General features: G+C 38.2%; 1 protein-coding gene across 1 annotated transcript in view; it reads right to left on the reverse strand.

The window, feature by feature from the left end:
- fam110b (family with sequence similarity 110 member B) overlaps window positions 1-6,889 on the reverse strand; it is a 51,137-nt gene extending 44,248 nt beyond the window's left edge. The window contains exon 1 of the mRNA XM_056235564.1: window positions 6,743-6,889. The gene's annotated coding sequence lies outside the window, so the exon portion shown is untranslated. The remainder of the gene's footprint in view (window positions 1-6,742) is intronic.
- Window positions 6,890-13,236: the final 6,347 nt, after the last annotated feature.

A 13,236-nucleotide genomic window follows, 5' to 3' on the forward strand; every position in this document is an offset into this window, starting at 1 on the left:
AAGGCGGGTTTTAAAGAAATCGAAACTAAAACAGAGCGTTCAGACAGAAGGAGAAAACAGATGCTGCAACAATGTAAATTATAAGAAAAATTATGAGTTTTTTATCATTAAATTATGTAAACATATTCTTGTAGACCCCATAAACAAAATGATGAACCTGTAAATGAGCATAATAGTACCCCTTTAATTCAAATAAGCCAATAACCAATGTAGTACAAATATATGGTGTACCCCTATTTGATTCATAAATAAACCTTAATATTTAATAAAAAGCTAAATCAATTTCTTTCTAATACATGAAATATATTTTGCTAAAAATAAAATGTATCATTTATTGCAGTGAAGCTAGTGAAAATATCATCTAATCAAGTACTAATCTAAACTACCGACCGACCTACCTGGATCAGCAGAAAAAAAATATTATAGTCAAGCCCTGAAAAATCAGAGCATGGATAGTAATGCATGCAGGCAACAGAGCGGTGGTTCTGCTGACAGGACACCTGTCTGATGTGAGTGACTAACACAACCTACTCAGAGGACCCCTTTAAACAGACCGGTGGCACGTCCTGAACAAAACAGCGAGTATGGAGCCTATATACCCACTTGCATGCACACAGACACAAACACAAACACACGCCACGCCTGGGCACATTACAAAGGCCTGCTGGGGGTCAGGCTATGCATCTGCGGCTCCTATTGATGTGAAGAATCAGACAGATGGGCCTAAACCACCCCTGGAGAATAAACAATACAAAGGCAACATGAAACCACAATAACGCAACCTGGGCACAAAAGTGTTTCATCACCCACTGGAAACTACTCGGTCAGGGGGCATCCAAACCAGTTAGTTTTGCTGTGAAATCAGTCAAGCTACAGGCCATGTAAAAAAGATTTAGAATTGTCTTAAATCTCATCAAAACACATTTAAGTGTGAGGGTGGTCCTCGATATACCGGTAGACACGATTAACCGGTAAAATTTTTGTCTATCGTCTCTATTGTGGTGACGCTCACGTGACATTGCTGTGGTCATGAAAGCTTATCGTTTTGCATGCGTTTTTAAGCACTGCGGTTTAAAGTTTTTTAAATCATTGGAATGCAATAAGCAGCGAAAGAGAACTCCTTTTGCTATGTGCGCGCTCTGACAAAAAGATGGTTTCTGAGCACTGTCTAAGAGACATGCACATATTAAGCCGCTGCTCATAGAGCATGCGAGTACTGAACTGACTTCTTTTTGCCGCCTAATTGATAGGGATGTGATGGTGAGGATTTTTTCACACCGGTTAATCGACGTGTTACAACACCGGTAATACCGGTATCACCGGCGGGGGCTTTTAAATCGCTAATTTAAAGGCACATGTAAAATGCGCGCGTTTGCACGGGCATGCATGCATAATGGTGGTCGTGCGGAGCAACACTGTTTTGTTATTGTGCGCTGAATTGCCGCTCATTTGAAAACTAAACTATTTTTTTTTACATCGCGGTGCTACTGCAGCAGTGTGCACTTCACTGTCACTTATACATTAGCGTCAATTCATCCTTCGCAGGGAGTTTGATGTGATCTGACAAATCAAAATCCACCATTTTTGTCCGACAAAGCAGTCAGGAGAGTAGTAGTTTAGTAGTCTAGATTAGTAGACTAACGTCGGTGGATTTGAACTTGTCTTTAACTGAGGCAATCTCTCACGACACAGAGCCACAAAGCGGTAGGCCTATTGTTTAATTTTCTTTGACTGTCACTGACCAAATTTGAAAGTTGAGACTTTGTTTCATATTAAATATTACCTGCTCGGTCCTGTCTGTCAGCACGTACAGTGTCCTTATAGGCTACGTGAGTTGCACGTTAAGTTAACGAACAACCTCGATCCATCAGGAAACGCCAGGTCGCTGAATTTCACTGCGCTTCATGAAGAGTTTTTCTTTTGCGTGAAGAAGCAGTTCGCCGGAGATGTGTTAAAGATAGCAGTGCATTCATGATTATTAGGCTACCGGTTTAATAATCCTCCTGGCTCCGGGTTTGAGTGAGTCATTTACTCTCCCACCTTTGTTCTTTGATTTACTTTAATTAGACTTTAAGACCAGCCGCTCCTGACAGAGACGCGATTGACACGCGTCCCATTTTCTCACAAATCTCTACGTTAATTTAAGACTTTATTTAAATCATTTAAGACTGCTCTTATGAGGACACTCGTCAAAACTGACATTTTGGCATAATTTGTGTGTTATGGTTTGTTCAAGCCCGAAAGAGAACTCGATACTGTTCTCTTTCGGACAGTATCCGAAAGAGATACTGTGTTTTCTGTGGGTCGGGCGCGCGCGCGTGTGTGTGTAGGCAGGACAGCGCGGTCTCTTTAGTCTTGTCGCGCTTAATATCATTCACATTAATAAGAGCGTGATCATACAACGGTAGTCAACGGGTGACAGAAAAAAACAGATCGCCTACTGCGTAATTGCGTTAAATATATAAATATATGCCTATATTTTTTTTTTTTTTTTTTTTTGCGGTGTCGCGGTGGACAAGTGATGAAACCGGTGTTGCGCCTGAACACCGGTAACACCGACTACCGTAGCAAGCCTACTAATTGGGCTTTAACAGTTACACACAATGTGTCAAAATGCCCGTCTTTGCAAGAATCTTCATGAACACAGTAATTTATGTCTTAAATGAACATAAACAGTTGAGAAGGAAAACGCATGTAACAGGAACCGTGCATTCGATCTTAAAGTGACAGCAGCCTAATAAACCTGCTGTCGTCAGTGTCATTAATGTTAATCAAACAACAAAAAGGAAACATCTTGCTGAAAGTTTGAATGCTTTTTCCTTTTGTAAAAGTTTTTTTAGATTGTTATAGATTTATAGTAAACTGTTATTAAGCTTTTATATTAAAGCTGCATTCTGCAGTTTTTCCTCTTTGTCGCCATCTCTGTTCAAAATCTGCAATTGCAGTTATTCGTGGAATTATCAACTTTACGTGAGTTGTACCTCGACATGACAGCGCAGATGAACACAATGTTTTGAGGAGAATGTGCGGCTGTCAGTCACCGTGCCGGTGTGGATACTGGCATTCGCAATCACAGATTCTACTTTTTGGAAGTATGACCAACATAATAATTTTCACCCTAAAATGTCATCTGAACAAGTAAGATCCACTTTTGTTCTTCTGACCAACTAAGGGAAAAAAACCATTGCAGTAAATCGCACTGATTAAATCTAACGATCGCTTATCATATCACGTCAAACCGTGCAAATCATACTTTGTTCTCAAATTGTTAATGTTCAACATCAGCATTGCCTGACTACATTTAAAGCCCTTCAGATATTTATCCTTGTTTTCGCATGGGCCGGTTGCAGTCGCTTTTTCCAAACTCTCAGTCCACAGTATTTTGCATTTTACACTGGGTGAATCTGTTGTCACTGGTGATTGTCGTTTGAACCTTTCTGGATCCGCCATCAAATTAATAAGTTTAATTATATCAAGTGCTGTGAGAAAAGGCTATAAATCTCCACCTCCAACATCCTTACTTGCAATATAGCCTACTAGCCGAGACTCCTTCTTTATGTGTACAGATGTGACGTAATGACGCAAAGACATGCTCGAATTTCCCGCGGAAATCCACCAGTACCACTGAAATTAAAAACATTATTACAAGCTTACCGCTTTGAATCGAGCTAAGGCAAGCAGATAGTTTTGAACACTGGCTGGTTATGTACTTACATAATTTTTAACCCAAAAAAGTTACGGACTGGCAGACTGATCTCATGAAATGGCGTATGTATGACACGCCAATTCGTATTTCCATTTTTGGCGTGCTATCAACACGCATAATCGCTTTTCAGCGTGTTTATCAACGCCTTTGACTTAACGTTATATTACTGTATTATGCATATATAAATATATGACCTACCCCAACCCCGTCCCTAAACCTACCCGTCACTGGGGTTAATACCATTTATGAGTCTTCTCCTACCATCCTAGGAAAAGAAATATCGCTCCACAGATGTAGATATAGATTTTGCTTCGTTTCGCTCGGACATTTAACGGCGTAGACATACACGCGGAATCACTCGGACATTTAATGGCGTAGACATACACGCAAAAGATTTCGGCGTGGACATACACGCGGATATTTCAAAATGCGTATAGATAACACGCCACTTGAATTGAAAGTGGCGTGTATGTTTACGCAAAGTCATGATGTCATGTTGGGACTGGAGCTTTAACAAATAGGTCTACATATATAAAGGTAAGGGACTGCATGACAGACACAAATGAACTGGGCTGCATGAAGGGAGTAGTCTTAAAGAAAACATGGTTGAATTCACTCTCTGCTTTTGCTATGGCAAAAAGAGGAAGGCATTTGAAAAGCTGAAATACCTACTGGATTTAATTACTCTCATGATTTACCCTGTGACTCACCGTTCAAACTGTGAGAAGACTGAAAAAGCCCAAGACTTTCCACATGTGAACAACAAAACTCACCCTGAATGACCCACTGGATCATCCGCTTAAATTATGATCCAATCGCAGCTGGCTCGACCATGTAACGCAAGATGCCAATATGATGTCAAAATCTGTCAGCTATTCATAGACTGCTCTGCTGTTTTTAAGACAATTCCTCGGCCAAAGAGGAGACCGTACTAAAGCCCTTGATTTTCTCAAGCCCTGAGAGGAGTGCTGACAAAAAAACTCTAACTGCATTTTCATCTGTTACCTCTAAACGCAGTTCATTTCCGCATCTCTGCTGAAGTCATCATGGCATTCCTCATATAATCATGGCTTTACAATGCCATGACACTGTTCCAGCTCTGAGCTTTTCATTCCACATCCCATCTTTACGCCGCCAAAGGAGAGTGCACTACATTTCTGTTGTGTTATAATCCAATTCTGTAGGTTTGATGCAATGTAGCTTGTAATCAAAATGTAAAAAGAGCAAACAGCCTAATTAAAGCATAAAGTTAATCAAGAATTGTGCAAGACAATCCCTACATTACCTAAACCAGTGGTTTTGTTTCAAAGCCTAGCTTTTGGCGACCCAACTCACATCAAAATTGTTTAGCGTATAAAATAAAATAACGAAACTATTATTAAACTAAACGTGTAATGTATTAATATTACCAGGAACTTTATAAGCCCAACAATATGTAAAAATATTAATATGACATATTTGTGACAAAATACCAGTCTGATTGGACACACATTCTTTAAGATAAGACACATTCAAAAACGTTTTCTCTTCCCTTTTAAAGTTGCGATGTAATGGAAATATTGACAGATTGTTTCTTCCATATTGTGAGGTACATCCGATTGAAACGGCTTATCGCAAAAGAAAAAACTTGGTTTGGGACTTGGTTCTATTGTTTATTGGATGGAGGCAGACCTGAATGTGAGCTCGAGTTGATTGTAAGAAAGGGGTGGGTTTAAGCAAGCTAAATGATTGGAGAAGTCTAGCATACGTCAACAGAGAGAAGTCTGTCGTTTCAACAGAAGATCAACACTTTGATTAAGAATTACGAGGGGTTTTTTTTCTATGAAACACATACGAATTGATAAATCATTCATAATAAGCTCAATAACACGCATTCAGAAAACAGATAGGGTGAATTTCCATTTCATGCATTTATGTTTTCATCCTAACTATGCCAGCATTGTTTCCCTGCTATCCACGACCTGTGACCTGCCACCAGTTGAGTTTAAACTGACTATTTTTACTGAGGGAACCAACAGAGATGGTATTTAAAAGTGACGGGCAGTTTCTTGTGCTCAAAACAAGCATTAGTCTGTGGTTGCTCAAACCGAACGACATAATATAGTGAGCTTTTGGCTAATGACTAATGCTCAAAACAAGAATTTTGAGATGCAAGTAGACAACCTTATGACCAACCCCTTAAACAGCAATCCTAATCCAAACAGACAGCATACTCTAGTCAAACAGCCTTTAAATCTGGTTTGAGCAGCTGTATTTTATACAAGTGCTTATAAACACAACAGGTCACCAGTGCCACATTTTAGACTGCTACAACAGGCACCCTGTCAAAACTTGGATATCTGAATGACTTAATCAAGCTGTCATTACGGCTTGTCTGATTCCCTTCAAATCTCCATTAAAAGCTTAGAATGACCCAAGACATTTAAGCAACATCTTAAAATAGGACCAATTTTAAGGGATGCACAAGGAGGGGGATGAAAGAACAAGGCATTTATGTGTCTTATGTGTTTGGCATGCTGGAGTGGAACTACATTAGTAACAGTCCTGGTAGACAATCAATAGCCCGCTCAACACATTGCAAGAAGCCAGACTCATACAATAGCCTACATTATCAGACAGTTACAATGGAGAAAAGAAAGTCATATAAGGTGGGAAAAGCCTGCTGTTACTTCAAGCGTATTGTCTGTCCGCTCTGTAATCCATGCGGTTTCATGACAACAGCAAGATTTCCACCTTTACTGCAAAATGCAGTTAGGAGGAGGAAGATTATAATGCAAACACTAGCAATATTGAGCGAATGGTTCTTTAGATATGCTGCTTATATATCAAATTCCCTAAAGATAAACGCAACACAGTACAACCACATGCTGCATGTCATTGGCAGTGTTCATGTCCATGGAATTTGGATGTCTGGAGTTGAACAATAGGTGAGGGATGCTAGACTGTTATTGAATGGGCTGTTATGAGGTCTAAACAGAGACTGACGCATCCTAAATACAGCGTGAAATAAAATGATACTGACTACAAAGAACTTACCTTTATGATCTGCGCGTGAAGACTTAAAATGAATGAGGATGCTGCAGTATATTTCCGTGTCATTCACAATCGACTGGAGCTGAAAACCTTGCGTTGGGCAGCACCGTACCAGCTTATTGAATCCCACTGCATCATGAGCCTTGGGTCCAGAATAGACCGTTGTGCGAAAGAGGGGTGGACGGTCAAACAAACGATATAATCTTTCGTTAACTTGATTAGCTGATCCTCAGTTTTGCAGTAAAGGGAAAATGAGTCCATTCAATTATACATAGATTACATTTGCAATAAATGTACCCTTTGTTCAGTGACTGTTCAGGTTTAAAATAACAGTTCCCCCTGTTTTCAAAATACTGCTGTCCAATTTTCTTAAAGGGACCGCTACGTTTACCACATTCAGCTGATGAGCGCAGTTTGTGGTCCGTTACATGAAATGTCAAGCATAAATAATGAACTTGACCTCTGGGTAAAAATATTCGTGTTAAACCTAATAATGTTTTGGACAGGTGTTTCCGTTTTCTGTCTACTGTATTTGAATATTTTTAAGGAAAAAAAAGAAAAGAAAAAAACTTGTAGAGTTACTAATTTAATAGAGCTACTACCAATACAGGCTAATGCTTATACCTATAGTTACCTATAGCTACTTTTATTTATTTAATTAACTTATGCCTGGTTCAATTGCCAATTTCAACATGAAATTGCAAATGGGAAAATGCTACTTTATTATTATTATTTTACTATAGAGTCTATAGGGTCGATAGAAAAGCGCTATATAAATGTAATGAATTATTATAATTATTATTAATATTAATTTCTGTAATGTGTCTGGCATAAAGCTTATAAGACACATTGCACGAGTCACGCCACCTATAGGTGTGGATGTGATAAACTCTTTAATGAATAGTTCGAGTAAAGCTTGATTTTCGAATGACTATAATGTAGGCTACTACAACATTTCTGTTCACTTGTCTGAATAATGAAACTTGTTTAGAGGACTGATGATCTTTTTCATCATAGGCTACTGCTAAAAAAATCTATTTCACTAAGAAGAAAAATGTTGTCATATAACATTTGCTACTGTTGTTCCAATCACATGCTTTAACTGGCTAATTTGAAGAGCTGCTCAATAAAGTCCTTGAAATTGTGGTTATTCATCATTCAGTTCAATCATAAATACATGTAGGCTAACACATGACTGTCATTAAACAAATCTCTTAAACTAATTAATCGTTTATCTTTCCCTTATCGTGTTCAAAGAGGAAAAACATTTGACATTAAGAGATATTAGTGATATTTCCCTCTCAAAGGGGGACTGTTCGCAGCCCAGGCTTCTGACGGGTTTCACTTCACAGACCTTCCTGTTACCAAGCAACAGCTAAACTGAGCTGAAAATTGGAATTCTTGTTGTCAGGCAGAGGCAGACTCAACATCATTTTACATCACTAAATTCAAGACCTATTAACAATTGTTGAAATCATACAGTGTGAAATCCTTTTGCTGTCATTTTTAAGAAATAATGCATATGCTTAATTAAACAAAAAACAAAATTAACGTCATCTCAAAAATGCCACTGTGAACTGATATGGAATGATGCCATATGTATCTTCATTTTACTCACTTAATGTTTTCTTTCTTTATCAGGCTTTGAATCATCAATACGCTTATTGGAAATGCTGAGTGAGGCATTAGCATATGCTCTCCGTATGTGGGTTTGTTGTTCCAAGAGAAGTACACGCTGCGCTGAAGAAGCCGCCAGACATTGTGTTGTTGACACTGAGAGAGCAGATTACAAGTGACATTCAGCCTCCAGTCCCATGAGGCAAAGCCCTAGATGACCCACTCTTGAACCAGCCGACAGTTCTATCACACATGCTTGACTCCAAGCTCCTGAAATTCAGTGTGATTATTTAAGATTGATTTGGTCAAACACAGTATCAGTTTATTGCAGTTTATCTTCACACTGTAAGGCAATGAAACTCCATCTGAAGTGCCATATATACTAGGAAAAGGATGTACAATTTCATGCTGCACTATGTGGCATAAAAGCACTTGAGCAGAAATTACAATTGCAGAAATAATTTTAAAATAGAAACACAATCACATATAAACATAAAAGAGCTGATATGGAATGATGATGCAATATATATAATTACAAATATAAATAAATATTACAACGTTTCAGGCTGAAGAAGAAGATGAGGCAGGTGAAGCGGATCTAAATGCAGCAGTTATTTTATTAACTAAAACAAAAGAGTGATTTCCACAAATGAAGGTATAAATCAAACAGTGTGCAAAAGCACATCCAATATGAACTCAATTAACTTGGGGCAATATACACAAGGTAATAAACTAAAAGGAAACAGGTGTGAGTAACTGATAAAAAACCATGGTAACCAACAACTAGAGGGAAAATTGAACAATAACAGTAATAAACGTGATATATATATATATATATATAGCTTACATTGCATCAACATCACATAACACAAAGTGAGAACAATTATAAAATAATTTACATTTATTTCTACAATAATAAAATGAAAACAGAACAAAACAAATGGGCGATTTAATGCACACAAAAAATATATAAAAAGAATGATCCAATATATAAAACCTTATTTATAAGGCAATTTATCTGATTATTAAGATGAGTTACAAGTAACTTTGAAGTGCATACCACAACAACAGTCATACTCATGTGATTTAAATCCATGGAAAATGTATTCATGCAAGAAGGACTGAGTGGCAAATCCGCAGGAAAACCGCAAAAGTGGAAAAGTGTAGTTTCTCACTGAGTCATGCATTTGGAGAAAAGATCAATGTTTTCATCCATAAGGAGCCGTGCTTTCCTTTGCTTAACTTTTGTTCCACCTCCTGGGCCACAGAATGACCCAGAGCTATGCAGACTGACTGGTTTGATTCTCTACACCAGTCTGCTCCTGTGCATCCCTGGAGTACTTTACATGATATTGGTGAAATGATGCATTTTAGTCTGGAAAAGCCACCAAACCCTAATGAAATATGATACAGCTTAATTGTTTATATGCAGTCTTCGATGAAATGATTTTGGATTAATTTGCTACCTCAGTCTTGAACAATCAATATCAATAATGGCTTCTGGGAGTCTGAAAGACAAAGCTTGGTGGATCTTCAGCATGTGCTGAATCAATTGCAGGTTCCCTTTTTAACAGGCAGCATCTGCAACCAATCCAAAACACTATGTAGGTCAAGTTCCCACCACCCTCCATAAAGACTGGTTGAGCACTGGCACATCCAAAAAATCTCTTGCTCTCATTACACGAAGGAATTGCAGCTAGAGCTCAATGTCGAAACGTTCCCACAACTGGAATGAAAAAAAAGGACCTCGAATCTGAGGACACAACAAGAAATAAATGTGCATTAGGTCAAGATCAGGAGGGAAAGGAAACCAAGACCTGAACTGAACCATAAACGGGGAATGGAAAGAACTAGAGCATTCTAGAGACAGAAAGCCTCATTTTGACTGTTTATGCTTTGCTCCATTTCACATTTCTCATAACAGCACTGATCAGACAACGCTGACAAGCCTTCATGCAGGAAGGAAGCATTATCTGAAACAGCAGCCAGGCAGGAGACTGAAACAGTCCAATGAAATACAGAGATGGATAGAGAAACAGGAAAAGTGAGGGATGAGAGAGTCAGAATTTCTTATTCAGCGATACAGAGTACAAAAAAGCTTTTATCCTGTGCATCTGCATCACTTCGATGGACACTGGCCGAGACAGGCGAGGCTTTGTCAGGAGAAATTAGAATCAGTGAATATAGTCAGCGCCACTTGATGTTTTGAACAAAGGTCGTTTTCGGGTTATGCTCACAGCGCAGTGTAAAGAGGTCAAAGGGGTGTTGATATTTTGCCAATATCAGTTGGAGGGACTTGCTGTTTTTGTGTAGCTTAATCCTACAATATGTTCCTCTGAGAGAAACCCTCTCCGAGTATTGGCTGTGATATGCGTGTTCCACATTTTGGACAAAAGTGTAATGAGCAACTGGGGGTGGAAAGAGCTCTTTTTAGTATGAATGTTCCATTCAGTGTTCATATAAAGCACAAACATTTTCCAGGTATCACAATTTCAAAACTGGTTGGTAAAATGTTTTAGAAAGGAGTCTCTTATGCTCACCAAGGCTACATTTATTTGATCAAAAAAAGTAATAGGCTATTGTGAAATATTATTACAATTTAAAATAACTATTTTCTATTTAAAATGTAATTTATTCCTGTGATGGCAAAAGTTGAATTTTCAGCATCATTACTGCAGTCTTCAGTGTCACATGATCCTTCAGAAATCATCTCAAGAAACTTTTCTTATTATCACAGTTGAAAACAGTTGTGCTGCTGAATGTTATCATCAACATTATCTCAAAATGTACAATGGCAGAATTGTCTCGACTGCACATGATTCTCACCAAATAATAAAAAAGTGGACAAGAAATAATATAGGCTATACAGTCAGCACACCTCTCTTATTGTTTTTATAAAACGATTACACACAATACAAATATTAGAGCCATATATAGCCTAATAATATACCCTATGTATTAATATGTTTTTCGAGTAAAATCATTAAATGCCATTAATATCCTTAAAATGATTAAAATTTAGTTTGGAACCATTTTCTTTATAGATAGATAGATTACGATAACTGAAATACAGGAATAGCTTACCCACACAAAGCGTTCTGTGAATGGTTACAGATAGAGCGACATCTTGTGTGTGTGTGTGCTTGCATATGTTATTATTTTGGATGAAAGGGGCATAGTAGATAATGTGGTGAAATCTGGAAGAAATGTGCTATGGTGTTGAAGAGAAGCAGTAACTGCAGGCGGAGCGCATATGGAATTCATCAGAGATGAGGAGGAGAGTCTGCAGTCCTGTGCTGCTTGATCTGCCACAACTACTGCCCCCCGACCCCGGGAGGGCTAGTATGTTTTTACTCATCCTGAGAGGGGGAAAAAAGTGAAAATAAGTTCAATTTTCCCACGTACACTGATAATTCGTGACAGACAGCGTAATGCTTTTGTGCATGTTTTTGGAGCAACTTTAGTAACCTCCTGCCGTCAATGACGTTCAGTGTAGGCCTTACCTGACCCCTAATTAGATACATGCTAACAAATTAGACTATAGGCTATTGTAAAGTTTACAATACAGTCTAATTTGTTAGCGTAATATATTAACTAACATGAACTAACAGTGAGCAATACATTTATTACTGTATTATTTATTAATCTTTGTTAGTTCCTCACGGTGCATTAACTAGCCTATAATGTTAAAGGTAGGCCTACTCTACCTGATATTGTTTTCTTCTATTTGGGCAAAATGGTTTAAACCCCACATACTATATTTTAAAAGCAGGCTTTATGATGCCATCTACTGTGTATTATACCTTGGCCTGTTTAAATACTCGATTCTGATTGGCTGGAAGGTGTGCAGTAAAACCGTTTAATGCACAGGTAGTTCCAGTCAGTTTGATTACAGTTCGAAATTAATCCGCTACTATAAACATTGGTAACCATAGTAACAGAGTTACACTTGCAAAAGAGTGAGAGAGAGAGACACATTATGAAAACGTTAGGTAGGCTCAGAGCCATAGAGAGAAAGAGTTGCGACGCTCTTTGATCGCTCGCGATGGCTGTCACGTGGTTCATATAAGCCCCAAGTTCCAAAACATACACGGGCTGTCATGTTCTTCTGGGACAGACAGCAGCGATTGCATTATTGACTGGTAAATATAAAATAAAACACACACCCAAGTACTTTTTCAGCTGTTACTGCATTATTGCATTAGTTATGCATTTGGAGAGGCAGGGTGACAACGAAATAGCCTACTACTGTATATTACTTAGATACGTTTTAGGCTTTTTTTTTTTAGGGAAAAGACAGAGCTAACGTTAGATAAGATCGAAGACGACAAAGATGAGGTCAATACGAAAAAGACAACTAAATGGGCAGTTAACACTTTCAGTGACTTGTTGCGCCAAAGACAGAACAATTGTGATTTCGAGACCTAACGTTACTTTGCTTCTCTTTTAAATGAGACATTTCGGGAGTTTTATGCCTCTGTTCAGTCTACCGCTGGACGCGAATACAGTGTTGCAAGTTTGATGCGTCTCAGAGCAGGTATAAACCGTCACATTACAAAATACAACATCATAAGGGATAAAGACTTCAAGTCAAGCAATGCCGTCTTTAAATCAGTTTTAAAGCGCTACAGGAAAAATGGAAAAGACACCAGCGTTCATCATCCGCGTAAGAAAAGTTTGGTTTGACATACAGCTAATTCATTTAAATAAATGACATGATTAGTTCAAATAAAGCTTTCCTTGTCACTGTCAGTGTTGCCTATCATTCATAAATAATTTTAATAAATCCATGAATCATTAAGTTAGCTATATAGGCCTATGCTTAAGCAACGAGGGGACTGTAGACTTTAAAGAAGAGACGCATAGGTAACTCGCGCACG

The sequence above is a fragment of the Rhinichthys klamathensis genome, unplaced genomic scaffold (genome assembly GCF_029890125.1).
Source record: "Rhinichthys klamathensis goyatoka isolate OS25496 unplaced genomic scaffold, OSU_Roscu_1.1 h1tg000422l_1, whole genome shotgun sequence".
Lineage (NCBI taxonomy): Eukaryota > Metazoa > Chordata > Actinopteri > Cypriniformes > Leuciscidae > Rhinichthys > Rhinichthys klamathensis.